Here is a 13,029-nt window from a genome sequence, read left to right on the forward strand (position 1 = left end):
ATAGCACAGCCAGAGTCACTCACAACAAGAATATACAACTAGGTACTGGGGGGTGGGCTGGGGGAAAGAAGAAGGGGAAAAAAAAGATTGGCAACGGTTGTTAGCTCAGGTGCCAATCTTTAAAAAGAAAAGTAAATTAGGACCCAAGAAGCACTTTCTCCAAAATATCCTTGAAAATTAATCACTAAAGAATCACACTTCTAAGTTTTTCATTAGTGTGTAAACTGTCTTCCTGAATAGATTTCCAGGTCTAAAGGAAACATGGTATTTCATTTTGTAGTTGCTAATACCATGTTCGTTAAAAACAGGGATTCCATAAATGTTGATTGTGTGGCTGTCGAAGGAGGACACAAGAAAGTCACTGGCAACAATTTGTAACTTGTATGAATATCATTCCACTAACTCAGATACACAAGGAGCATAGCTTTCTCTATTCATCTATTTAATTTGACTTTATTTATATTTTCAGCTTTTATTTATTTTGAGAGAGAGGAACACGTGGAACAAAAATACGTCTGCATCATAGAATTCATTCTGCATCCAGTAAGTCCACTTGTTCTTCTTCCTGGGGTGAAGACAGTGCTTTACCCTTTGGTTGGAAAGAGGCAGGAAATGGATTAATTGGACTGTAACCTGGGTAATGGAGTGTCTGGCAAAATTATTGATGCATCTTGGGGAACTTCTCTAACTTGGCACAATCGGTTCCCGTTGGCTATAGCTTCTCTGACTTGTTTTCCTTCACTTTAGGTACTTTCTGAGAGGAGTCCATGTCTTTACTACTGCCTTTAGAATTTTTTTGTAAGTCCTTTTTCTCCAAGTCCAGTGACTAATGTTTTAACAATCTTTAGTTTTCTTCTGGCACTGGGCATGGCTCAGGTATGCCTCAAAAGACACTGAGCTGCTTGAGTTCATCATCCTTATCTGCCTCCTCAACTTCAGGGAGGGAGCCCACTGACCTTCTATCCAAATTAGAAGTTTATAGTTTTCATTGTTGAGTTTTTAGGTGGTTAGAAACCTTCTCTTTTACCTTGGACACATCCTCTGACCCCCGCCCCCCCCCCCACTTTTTTTTTGAGGAAGATTATCCCTGAGCTAACATCTGCTGCCAATCCTCCTCTTTTTGATGAGGAAGACTGGCCCTGAGCTAGCATTCGTGCCCATCTTCCTCTACTTTATATGTGGGACACCTACCACAGCATGGCTTGCCAAGTAGTGCCATGTATGCACCGGGAATCCGTACGGGCGAACCCTGGGCTGCCAGCAAAAGTGGAATGTGTGCACTTAACCGCTAAGCCACTGGGCCGGCCCCCACCTTTTCTGTGTCTATGCTCTCTAGACTTTGTTTTTTGGGTTTGGTTCTCTCTGAGACTTTGTGCTTTGGCTTTTTGAGGTGGTTGTCTGAAGCAATGTCCAAGAAGATAAAAATTTCTTAATGTTGCTGACCTCTCTTTCCTTCTCTTTATTGACACCCCCAGAGGTTGGCTTCTCCTTCGTACTGTCCCCTGAGAGAGACTTTTGGTTCTCTTCTTTGGAGATGGCCTTGTGTGATTGCTTGCTGATCAAAGCAGAGAACTTCTCACTACCCTTGGCATCAACGGGAGTTTTTCCTTGTGGGAAGACTTGGGCTCCTTGCTTTAGCTCTCACCCACTTTCCTCTTGGGTTCACTCAAGTGTGGCTTTTGACTGAGTACCAGTCTGTCCTGAAAGGTGGTGGTGTGGCCAGGCTTCTGACATGGAACAATGGGCTCCTGGTCTTCCCCCAGGGAATCTGTAATAGTCCATGAACATTTTATGAGGACTGGTAGATGATGGAGGTGTCCAAATATGGCTGTAATCAGAAAATACCTGGTCTGGAGAATAAGAGTAAGAACAAACTGGTGAAACTCTATTGCATCTCTTTTTCACGTCTCTCCTCTCATGACTGAGGAACTTTGTGAAGTCTCTCCACCTCTGAGAGATTTCTGGGTTTTTTTTCTGTCTGTCACCAGGGATCAACTACTGTAGTCTTTCTAATTTTCTTGGTAGCCCCCTTCCATTTCCTCTTCCTTCTGAAAAGCATTCCTGGGGCACTATCAGGAATTGATCTTTTCCACTGTGTCACTCAATCTTTGGCAAAGCCCCCGATGTGATCACATTTTCACAAGCTGTTTACTGTCATCATGACTTCATTCTCTGCAAGAATGGCTACTGTAACAAGCAAGATGATGTGTTTCTTCAATTATTTCCGTAGTTTCTTAGGAACCAGATTCGCTGCCAGGTGTGCTTACAGCTTCTCCACAACTTGGGGTGCCAATACCACCACCAGTACTGTCAGTGGTGGGACCTCTTTGCTGGAACTGCGTCATTATAGTACTCCAACTGCAGCTCTGTTCTCCGTTCATTCCTGGAGAAGACCAAGGTGTGACTGGCCCCATCTGGGCTTCACATCTGGGAGTTCACATGCCAGGAGCACATAATGGAAATACCAGGAGAAAAAGAAAAAGAAAAAAACAGAAGAAATATTTGAGTAATAATTACTCAGAATTTCCCCAACTCAAAGTCAGAAACCAAACCACAGATCCAGGAAGCTCAGTGAACACGAAACAGGATAAATTCTTCATTTCTGTTATAGTGTTTTTGATCTCTAGCATCTCTTTCTGGTTCTTTCTTAGAATTCCCCAGTCTCTTACATTATATGTATGTTCTTGCATGTTTTCTACTTTTTACATTAGAGCTCTCAGCATAAGTGCCTCTCAGGAACCCCCACCCCCACTTTGGTGGGACAGGATGACTGGAGGGAGCTGTATTTCTTTTTCTCTATGTGAAAGGCTAGAGCAGGCTAGAGTTGGATATTTCCCTTCCCACAGGTCTGTTAGGCTCTGAAATACACTCAATAGGTTAGGAACTGGAAAACAATTTCCCTTGAGGGCAGATCTTGTTAAGAAGTGCAGAGTGCTCTAGCTTATTTCCAAATGGTCACTTTTCCTTCCCCCTTCCATAATCATGAAGGGGTTTTTCTCTGATCTTCACTGTGAGAACGCAGTAGAACTTTAGGAGGTAAAACTCACAAAGTGTGCATCCCCACTGGAGTTTTTAACTCACAGATTTTCCACACCAAGCCTCCAGCAAATTGCAGTTTAGGTTTTGCTACGCAAGCATTACCTCAGTAGTCAGATACTACCTCAGTAGCTGACATCATCAGCTTATGTTCTCGAGAGGCCTAGTTGTGTTTTGTTCCTTTGAGAGCCCTTGCATAATATTCTCCTGTTTCTATCTGAATTAAGTCTAAGATAATTTCATGTGTGTGTAACCTTGACAAAAATAGCTGGACGCTATCTTGCTGACTCAGGAAGAAGTCAAATTATGTTGACACTGAGGCTGAAAGGTCCATAGAATGCTCAGTACAAAATCCAGAATGACTACGATTGTGTGTGTGTGGCAGATGGTAGAAATGAGTGTTCTGGAGAGGAGGAAGAGAACCCTGAAGTGGTTAATTAGACAGGATTCTGGAAAGCTAGGCTACAACAAGAATGCAGAGCAATTTGGACCTGTGAAACATTGGGACACTGTCAAAGTTAGTCTGCCTACTTAATACCTCACATAAGCACCAAAAAGTGTTTACAAATCCATCTTTCCCAACTTTCAAACCAAGATTCTTTCTATTATTCTGTATTTTCTCAAAAATTATTGAATTTAGCTTTTATCCCATTTTTAACGGCAAGAGAATCCCCTAACAAAACTGCCAATTTTTCTAAATAAGTGATATTTTCAAATTCCGTCAGTATGTTGAGTTGTATCCATTTATGTGGGAGCCTAATGTGCCCATTCTTCGGGCTACCCATCAGTGAGCTTGACTTCAGAAGATTCTGAGACACTGAATAGATACAAGCAAAAGCCTGACTTGAAAATGGGATTGGGTCTTGTCTGTGGTAATTAGTAGGGTTGATGCATCAGGCATGGCTGATAGAAGAATTTGCAATGAAATCTTGGAATGAATAAAGGATTTAAAGAAAAAGAACTATGTACAGCATTCAAATCCCAGCTCCACCACTTACCAGTTAGTTCCAAACAACAAAAACCAAAACCAAAAATATAAAAATGATCTGCTCCTCAGAGTCTATTTAATGAGGATGAAAAAATAATATTCACCTTTACTTTACAGGGCCATGCATCTATTATAAATAAGGCATATGTCAGGAGCCAGATTCATTTCTTATAATTTCAAGTTCTGAGTAAATAAAGATAACATTTGCCTTTTAGCTGGCTATAGACTTTGAGTTAATAAAAGATTCCCAATAATCCAATTTTCCAACAATATATTTTATCAACATAAACAAGGATGGGCATGGGGATTCTACACCTACAGTGCTCAGCAAATATTTTTGGTTTAAAATAAATTGAACACAAATTAAAGATATAGGGGCCAGGATGGTGGACTTTCATAATTCCATTCATGAGAGAAAATAGAGTTGTTTATTAACTATGTGTGGACTAATACTGCCATACAGGGAAAAAAAGTCCTTGTAAAGCTAATCTAACAAGCTAAAGCATATTTATTCATTAGAAGTCTTTGATGTCATTCCTCCAACAAGCTGAAGATGCTGTACAGGAAATTTTTAAAGCATGGAATAGTCAAAAATAGCACTGAAATAGTTGGACAAAGAAAGTTGGGAAGGGTAAATCAGTGATGATTAAGAAAAGTTGGGAAGAGCAGGCCACAGCAACTTTTTAAAATTAATTTTATGCTGTGAACTTTAACACATACAGAAAATTCTATGAACATATATCTGACCTAGCAAACTGCTCTAAAGTTAATAGACACTTTATATAACTGCCTCCATCAAGGGAAAGAGCATTGTCAGCGCTGCCAGAGGCCTCTGAATACCCCTTCTGGATCACAATTTCTCCTCCCCTGGAGGTAGCCTTATCCCACCTGGAATGGAAATCATTTATTTGCTTTGTAATACAGGCTTACCAACATATGGTGCATCCACAAGTGAAACTATTCAGTTTTGCATGTTCTTGAGTTTTATATAAATGGAGTCATGCTATGTGTATATTTCCATATTTTAATCAACATTAACATGTTAAAATATCACTGTGGACTCATGATGTATTTTCTCTCCAAAAAATAATATATATTGATTAGCTCTGTCCACTGACAATGCCTAAAATTAATGACCAAGTCAGTAACAATGAGCATCCCTTGCACTTAGATAATATATAATATAATATACTATTCTACCTAAAGGAACAAAGATCCACCTCTTAGATAAATGGCCAATTCCAGATCTAGAGAAAGAAACGTACTAGATGAGCCTGGAATGACTTGATACATCTGAAAACGAGGATGCTATGGCACAGTGGGAGGGGAAAGCACGTGCAGGGCATGGGAATGAGGAGGAGCTTGGTATTTTAAATGAATTCAGGAATAGATAAATGGTGGATGCATGGATGGATGGATGGAAGTTTGGATGGATGAATAGTTAAATGAATATATACTCTGTTAAACTGCATTGTAGTCTTCGTTTGAGCCTGTTTATCCTATGAAGATTTTAAGCTACAGGTGAGATTTTTACCTAGTCCATAGAGATTTTCCTGATTTCATTTGGTTCCATTTGGTTCCAATTTGGTTGACAGGTATCAATTCTATTCACATAATCAGAGCAACTGATTCATGAAAAAGAAAAATCCTAAGAATTAAGAAATTACAGCATGAAACATATCCCTAATATTTCCTAATGATTATTTTAGGAAGCTATGGTCATTAGTTGTTGTTTTGCTTCACCTAACAAAATTAATTCTTTATGCCCAGTGATGTAACACCCCTGCTTAAAACCTTTCAATAGCTCTGCACTGCCCACAGGCTATGATTCAAGATCCCTCCGTAGCTCTGATTCTCTGGATCCTTCCCACCTCTGCTGTCTCATCTTTCTTCTGCCTTACATTTTATTGGTCAGAAACTCCACACCACTTTATTACTTCCCTGTGTATGCTGTGTAATTTCTCTTTTCTGTGGTTTTGATGGGAATCATACCCACTGCCCTCTGGCCCTACCCTTTGTCCCAAATAGTTAACTCCTAACGTGCCTTTAATTTGCAAGACAGGCTCCTGTAGGAAATTTTGTCTGACCCTTCTGGTTATTGCAACTTGCCCTCAGAGATGCTGTTTATTTTTCTAAAACCTAGAAAAGGGTCTAGAGTGAAATCTTCAGGAAATATTTATTATGTTTTGTAACTAATGACACATAGCTTTTGTTTTTAATTTTGAAAATAGGAAGCCTTTTATTATTTGAATCAGTTGGTTGCCTGTAAGGGATATTTATTTAAACGTATACATAATTTTACATGGATTCCACACATATAACTGTTTACAATATAACTCAAGATTTTTTAAGTCATTATATCTAGGAAAACCCAGGATCTCAGATTAAGAGAGCAGACTTGTTTACAGGAGCAGAACTGTAAACAAGCCCTTGAATTAGGATTAAGCAACTGTTTGGCTAGGGTTTCTATACATGAGCCTAGGATGAGTCCTTAGCCAGAAAAGGCACATTCCTGCACAACCATTTAGACAATCACCAGAAGCCTTCACATAAAACAATTGCTTTGGGTAACATAAAGCAAAGTAATCAGCTTGATAATTTATCCTGAAATGGAGTAAATCAACTACGTTTTTGGGCATCCTATAGCCATAGATTGTAAGGCTTTTTCCCGTACCCTTAATTTCATACCTTCTTAAGCCCAGTGAGAAATCTCAGTTGAACTAGTTCTTTTTTCCTTTCCGGTAGAATTTATTATAATTGTTTTTATTGAAATTTGTTTTACCTCCTGAAGTGCTATGATATTGACTGTGTGTATCAATCAAAATTTTATTGCATTATCTTGTAACCTTTTAAAATAATTGATCAGACAATAAAAATAAAACTGGATGTTAATTATGTTGAGGAAAGTTTTACTTCCTCTTCAACATGATACATTTTTCTTCCCTGGATGCTTTGAGATTGCTAAGAATAATTTGATGATACCAATAATAAATTTGGGGAACTTTGTTGAGTAGATATAAAATGACAAAGTTAACTGCATTTATATTAAAGCATTTTCCTGCTCATCAGAAGTGAGATGAGAAAATTAATATGTAAACCATTAAGTTATACCCAGACGTATTGTGTTCTGCAACAGAAATAGATATTTGGTGATGTTATCACCAACATTTTATTGCAATCTAAAAGAAAAATGCTTTATAAAAATTACTTGACTATATTCACAAGATGTTCATTAAAATATTATATATTTGAAAAGTATAACTCATGAATTATATGTTACCTTATTTTCTATGTCCTTTTTATGTCTTTTACATATTTTCTACATTTTTTTTCTTTTCTTGACTGTTTTGTTAAAGCATTTTCATTTGCAGTGGAAGAGTGTATAAACTGATTCATCAGGAAAGTTTTGATTATTGTGATTATTTTGTTTTTAATTCTTAGCTACCTTGACAGTAAAATTATATTCTGGAACTAAATGTTATGCTTTTTAAAAAAATTAAAAAATAAAACCACAATTTCTTGCTCCTTGGAGGGTTTTATGTTCAAATCAGATAGAAGGGAGTTCAACATAACTGAGGAAGTTATAGGACATTTCTGGGCTTAAAGTTTCCCATTTATGAAATTAAGATATATTAACCCCTATCTTAGAGTAGCATCATTGTGAGATTAAGTGGACTCTTCTGTCCTTCACCAGATTGTTACGTAATATTTTTGGTAATGTTACAAAACACAGTGGCTTTGGGATCCCATCCTTCTTGACTGTTGAAAACCCATTTTCTACTAGGTTTCACAAAACCATACATTTCTGGGTACACCTTGGAGACAGGCCTAAATGAAATCTAGTTATTGTTTACACCTTGACCATCCATCTGGTTCTGGGGACTGATCTTTTTCATCTTGGCAGTTCTCATTTTGCTTTGCTGTGGTCATGTCTGGGAGTTCCTGGACTGAACTTTCTGTAGGATATTATTGTTTTTCCTATACTATTTCAAAGCTTGGATGGATAGTTTGTCTCATTCCAACAATATCAGCTGAGATCCTGGAGGATCTTTTGAAAAAGACTCAGTGATAATGGAAAGTAAAACCTTCACAGTAGTTCACACAAACCTAGATGATACAGGCTACTACACACCCAGGCTATATGGTACTAATCTTATGGAACCACTGTCATATATGAGATCCATGATTGACTGAAATGTTGTATGCAGTCCATGCATGACTGTACATAGTCCAGCATCATTACTTTCCTAAATGATGTCATGTGTAAAACATTCAAATTCCAACCCAGGTTGAATCATAGTAAACTCTTTATAGCTCCTTTTCCCAATCGCTTCCCTGACAGAAAAAAAGAAGTATCATTCGTGACCTTCTCTAACCATTTCCATCTCAGCTTCTCATTTCCCAGGATTAACTGCCCAAACAAGAACATACAAACACGTCAAGATCTTGCAATACGGGTCAGAGTGAACACTATGTGTCAGACAAAAAAAAAAAAAAAAATCCCTACCAAGTAGACCAAGACTTAGCTGTAACAATTAAAACATATGTAAAACTATGTACCTCATCAAATCACATCTGACTTAATAATAAATTTAGTTTTATTGCTTACTAGGTAGAAACTGCTTATAGCTCCTATGCACTATTTTTCCCCTCCACCATAATCTACCAATATATATTTCAATTAAAACTTAAGGTCTTAGTTTCAGGCTGATCAACTTTTATATGATTAGCAATATTATTTGTAACACCCATAACACAATATTTTGGTAAATAATAGGTACTTATTTGAATAATATAATGATAGGTATTATAATTTTATTTTATATTTAAGTAAGAGGTCTCTTTGTTGTTTGGTCTTTTTTTAATTTAAAGAGATAGGAAATGAGATATGCTTTAATTTTTAGCAGAAAATGTGGATTTCTGCATGCTCTTGGGGATGGTTTACTCTGGGGATCTCTTTCTAGGCTGTAGATTTTAAATAAAAGGGGTGTGGGGTCAGGATTGTAACAACCTCTGGGAAATCAGGCTGGAAATCAGCCCCACCTAGAGGGGTTTAAAGGGAGGAGAATACGACTAACAAAGACAGAGCTAGAGGAAAAGTTTAGGCAATGAGGAGTAAGCATTTCTTCATCAGCTAAAAAAGCAGTATGCGGCTAGAAAAGGATGACAAACAAAAAGGCCTGTAAAGACTGAGGGGGAAAAGGGCAGGTCAGGTGTCAAAATGTCCCAAATTGGACAAGAGAGAGAATGCAGGACCCATGTCAACAGAAACGCATACTGGATTTCCAAGCTAGAGTTTCCTTCTGGGTTTCCCATTTGAAGAGGACCTGATCCTACGTGAGGTTGGCAGGAGACAGGGGCGAGTTATACAGTTCCCACGAAGGGGGTGGGCCCCAGAAGCTGGGAAATTCTTGAGACCACAAATGTGCACATCGGTTTGATTGTCACTTACTACCCTCAGGTCTCTACATTTTAGCTCTTACTGCTTCTAGAATTATTTTCAACATTGGTTCTCTACTATTAAAGTATACAAGATATTTTGCAAAGTAATTTGTAAGACAGCTCTTGAATAAAATAAAGCTTCAAATTTGGCAATATTACTATCTTCTAGAAAGTGAATGGATGGAAAATATTGTAAACTATATATTTTTATAGTGTGTGTATTTAAGTGCTTAGATTTAATCTCCAAACGGAGTAAAGTTAAGCTGTTCACTTTGATTTAGGTTTAATTAATAGTCTTCAGTCTTTCATTTAGAGAGAATTTTATTATTGATCTGACAAAGTATTTGTGCTATTTAAGTGTTTTGTGGGGAAAAACAAGACAATTAAGCGGGATACGTTGGAACCACCTCGAAAATTGCTTGCCAAATTGCCTTACACACAGCATAAAGGTTTGAAATATAAGGAACTCAGAAGCCTACGCCAAACAAAGATGACTGAAAAGTCTCACACATAACATAAATCACATGGAGGCAATCTGAGATTTTTTAACACTGTTTTCTTCTGCTTTACAGTGTTTAAATATATTTGTACACTTCTTTATCAGTGTTCCTTTTTCAATTTTTGATTCTTTCTAATTTCTGCAGAGATTAGGCAGCACCATATTTTCTGCATGATTTTAATGTCATTTTTGTAAGTGTTTTGCATAAAAGCTTGGTGATTTTTAAAAAAGTAAAGATATGATGTTAATGATTAATTATGTATTCAAATTTACAATTCTCAGTGTCTACAATATAATGTTTTTTGTCAAATTTCTTTTATAGACTTAAGTACATTTTGAAAGCTTTCTATTTGCATGTAATGTAAACAGTTTTGTTTTTAAAGAATTTCAATGTTAGTTTTCAATGCTTTTTTATAAATGACTCCTTTTTTTTCTAGTCTATTTAAAATATTCTTATTCCCACACTTGAATTTTGATGGGCATTAATTTTGTCCTTGCGTAATCACAGCCATGGTAATAATAGTTTTCAGGCATTTAACACTTTGTAGTATATAAAATGTTTTTGTATTATCTATCAATTTCTTTTATTCATACCAGATGTGAGTCAACAAAGATTGTGGCACGTTGGCATGTATATCATTGATTGATGTAGAAGACTTTCACCTGCTCCCTTTTTCCTTATATTAATATATGATATTTATATACGTATATCTAATATATAATATATAAAAATATATAAAAGCATTCATGCACACTCACTCACACAGTTCATGTTTTGATATCTTGCCTAATGTTAGTACAATTCCTTGTTTGATCTTGTTCCAATTGTGTCTTTTCAAGTCTGTTTCTAGACCAAACTTGGATTAAGTTAGAAATTTCTAGGTATCATCCAGCTCTATTTTTCTGCCACCAGGAACCAATGATCAGAAACTCCTTTCACTTCTTTCAAATTCGAATAGCTTATGATTCATTATTTTCTTTCCACTCATTTTTTTTAATCAGATGTTGGACAACTTAATCAGTTAGTTCTTAGATGGAAGCATCTTTATCAATGAATGAAAGTCCATTAGCAATCTTACCTGGAGCGTTAACAGTTTTTTGGCATTCCTTTTGTCTTTTGCAGGTAACTTCTTTGTCCTAATTAGATTTCAGAATTTGAGCTGGATCTTTTAAACTTTACAATACTTATTTGGTATGTGTATCACTCAGAGTTCTATTTCAATTTCAGCTCCACCTTCTCTGTGCTGACTTTACTTTTAGATAACTTATTGCTTTCTGACAAGACAATGGACATCAGTTCCATAGCATACAGTTTCTTATCTTCAAGGTCCACAAAAAAAAATGCAAGCATACACCATCTAGAGAAGTCAAATATAGGGGCCAGCCCCATGGCCCAGGGGTTAAGTTCATAGGCTCCGCTTCAGTGCACCAGGGTTTCGCGCGTTCCAATCCTGGGCGCAGACATAGCACCGCTCATCGGGCCATGCTGAGGCTGTGTCCCACACAGCACAAGCAGAGGCACTCACAACTAGATATACAACTATGTACTGGGAGGCTTTGGGTAAAGAATAAAAAATTTAAAAAAAAAAGAGAAGATTGGTAGCAGTTGTTACCTCAGTTACCAATCTTTAAAAAAGATAAAACCAAAAATCAAATATGTCCATGCTTGGCACTCATTACTATGAAACGGGGCATATGACCATTCTTGGCCAATTGCAGTTGCCTGGAAGATGAGATTGGCTTATGCCAATCAGGACCTCCCGCTGCAAACTGGAGAAGGATCTGCCTACCCCAACTCTGGTTTGAGAGAAAGAACGGTGGCACACTGTTTGGCTAGGTTGAAAAAGTAACAAATGCTCCACATAATCATACATTTTTTTTTCCTTTTAGACTAAGTTTTTGATGTTTATCAATGAAACAAAGTGCTAATTTTGTGGCATAAATTTTCAAAGAGAAATCTATTGAAAGATGAACTCAAAGGAAATATATGACCTAATATGCAACTGTGCCAGAAATGGGTAACATTCATGCTTCCTCTTCTGTAGCACTGAGTTGCCCCTGAGAAGGAGATTCTCAGTTAAGAGATCAATTTCCCAACTCTCTTTGCATGTAGGTTTGGCCCTGTAACTAGATCTCACCTGTGGAATGCAGCACAAGTTATATATGCTATTGTAGCTGTGGGGTTTTTAAGAACTTTGTGCTGTCTCTATTCTCTTAATCTGCCATCTGGATGTGAAAAACTCTAAAGCACTAAAATATTTTAAAGCCATAAAATGGAGTGGCCTGGGTCTCTGAATCACCATATGGTGGTAAGCCACCTCCACCAGAAACACCTGCAATGAGCTATTACATAAGGGAGAAATAAACTTATGAAAATAGGGGGTTTAATTATTGAGTAACTGCTGGTACTCTAATTAATACAAAATCAAATGAAGATGGAATAATTTCTATACCAGCTATTTCTAAGTATCATTGTTCATTCTGTTATTAACACATTACTGGGAGAATGAACAAGTAGATGGACCTTATTTCTTTTCACAATATTTTTTCTTTTGAAATGGAAATGAATCCAATTTTAAAAACTAAGTCTCTGGAGGATAAAAATATAAGTTTCTTTTTACCATGCATCCCATTATAAATAGAAATTACTATTTAGAATAATTATCTCAGCATTCTACCCACAAGCAACTTAAAATTGTCTCATCTCAGTTTAAAGGAAATTCCAGACAGATGGCAGAGGCCTACAAGTGAATAGGGTTTGGATATGTGCAAGGAATTGTGAATGATTATGACTCAGGATGTCTTGAGCCTCGACTATGAAAAGAGAAGTTTGAGCAATGATGCTGCAAAGTTGGCAGGGGTCAGATCATGAAGGGCATGAAGACCAACTTAAGGAGTTTAGATATACCCTGAACAGAACGGAGCCACTAAAGGATTTTGAACAAAGGAGTCAGGATTTTGTTTTAGTAAGGTCACTCTGGGCTTTGAGTAAAGAATGGCTAAGTAAGTACTTCTCTCTGAAATAAAATTAAAAAAAAACAAACAAGAAAGGGAAAATGCCATC

At 37.0% G+C, this 13,029-nt stretch overlaps 1 pseudogene; it reads right to left on the reverse strand.

Annotated features, from left to right (window-relative positions):
• Positions 1-476: 476 nt before the first annotated feature.
• On the reverse strand, positions 477-7,954 carry LOC103565464 (elongin-A-like; annotated as a pseudogene).
• Between the last annotated feature and the right edge of the window lie 5,075 nt (positions 7,955-13,029).

Source organism: Equus przewalskii, chromosome 17 (assembly GCF_037783145.1).
Source record: "Equus przewalskii isolate Varuska chromosome 17, EquPr2, whole genome shotgun sequence".
Lineage (NCBI taxonomy): Eukaryota > Metazoa > Chordata > Mammalia > Perissodactyla > Equidae > Equus > Equus przewalskii.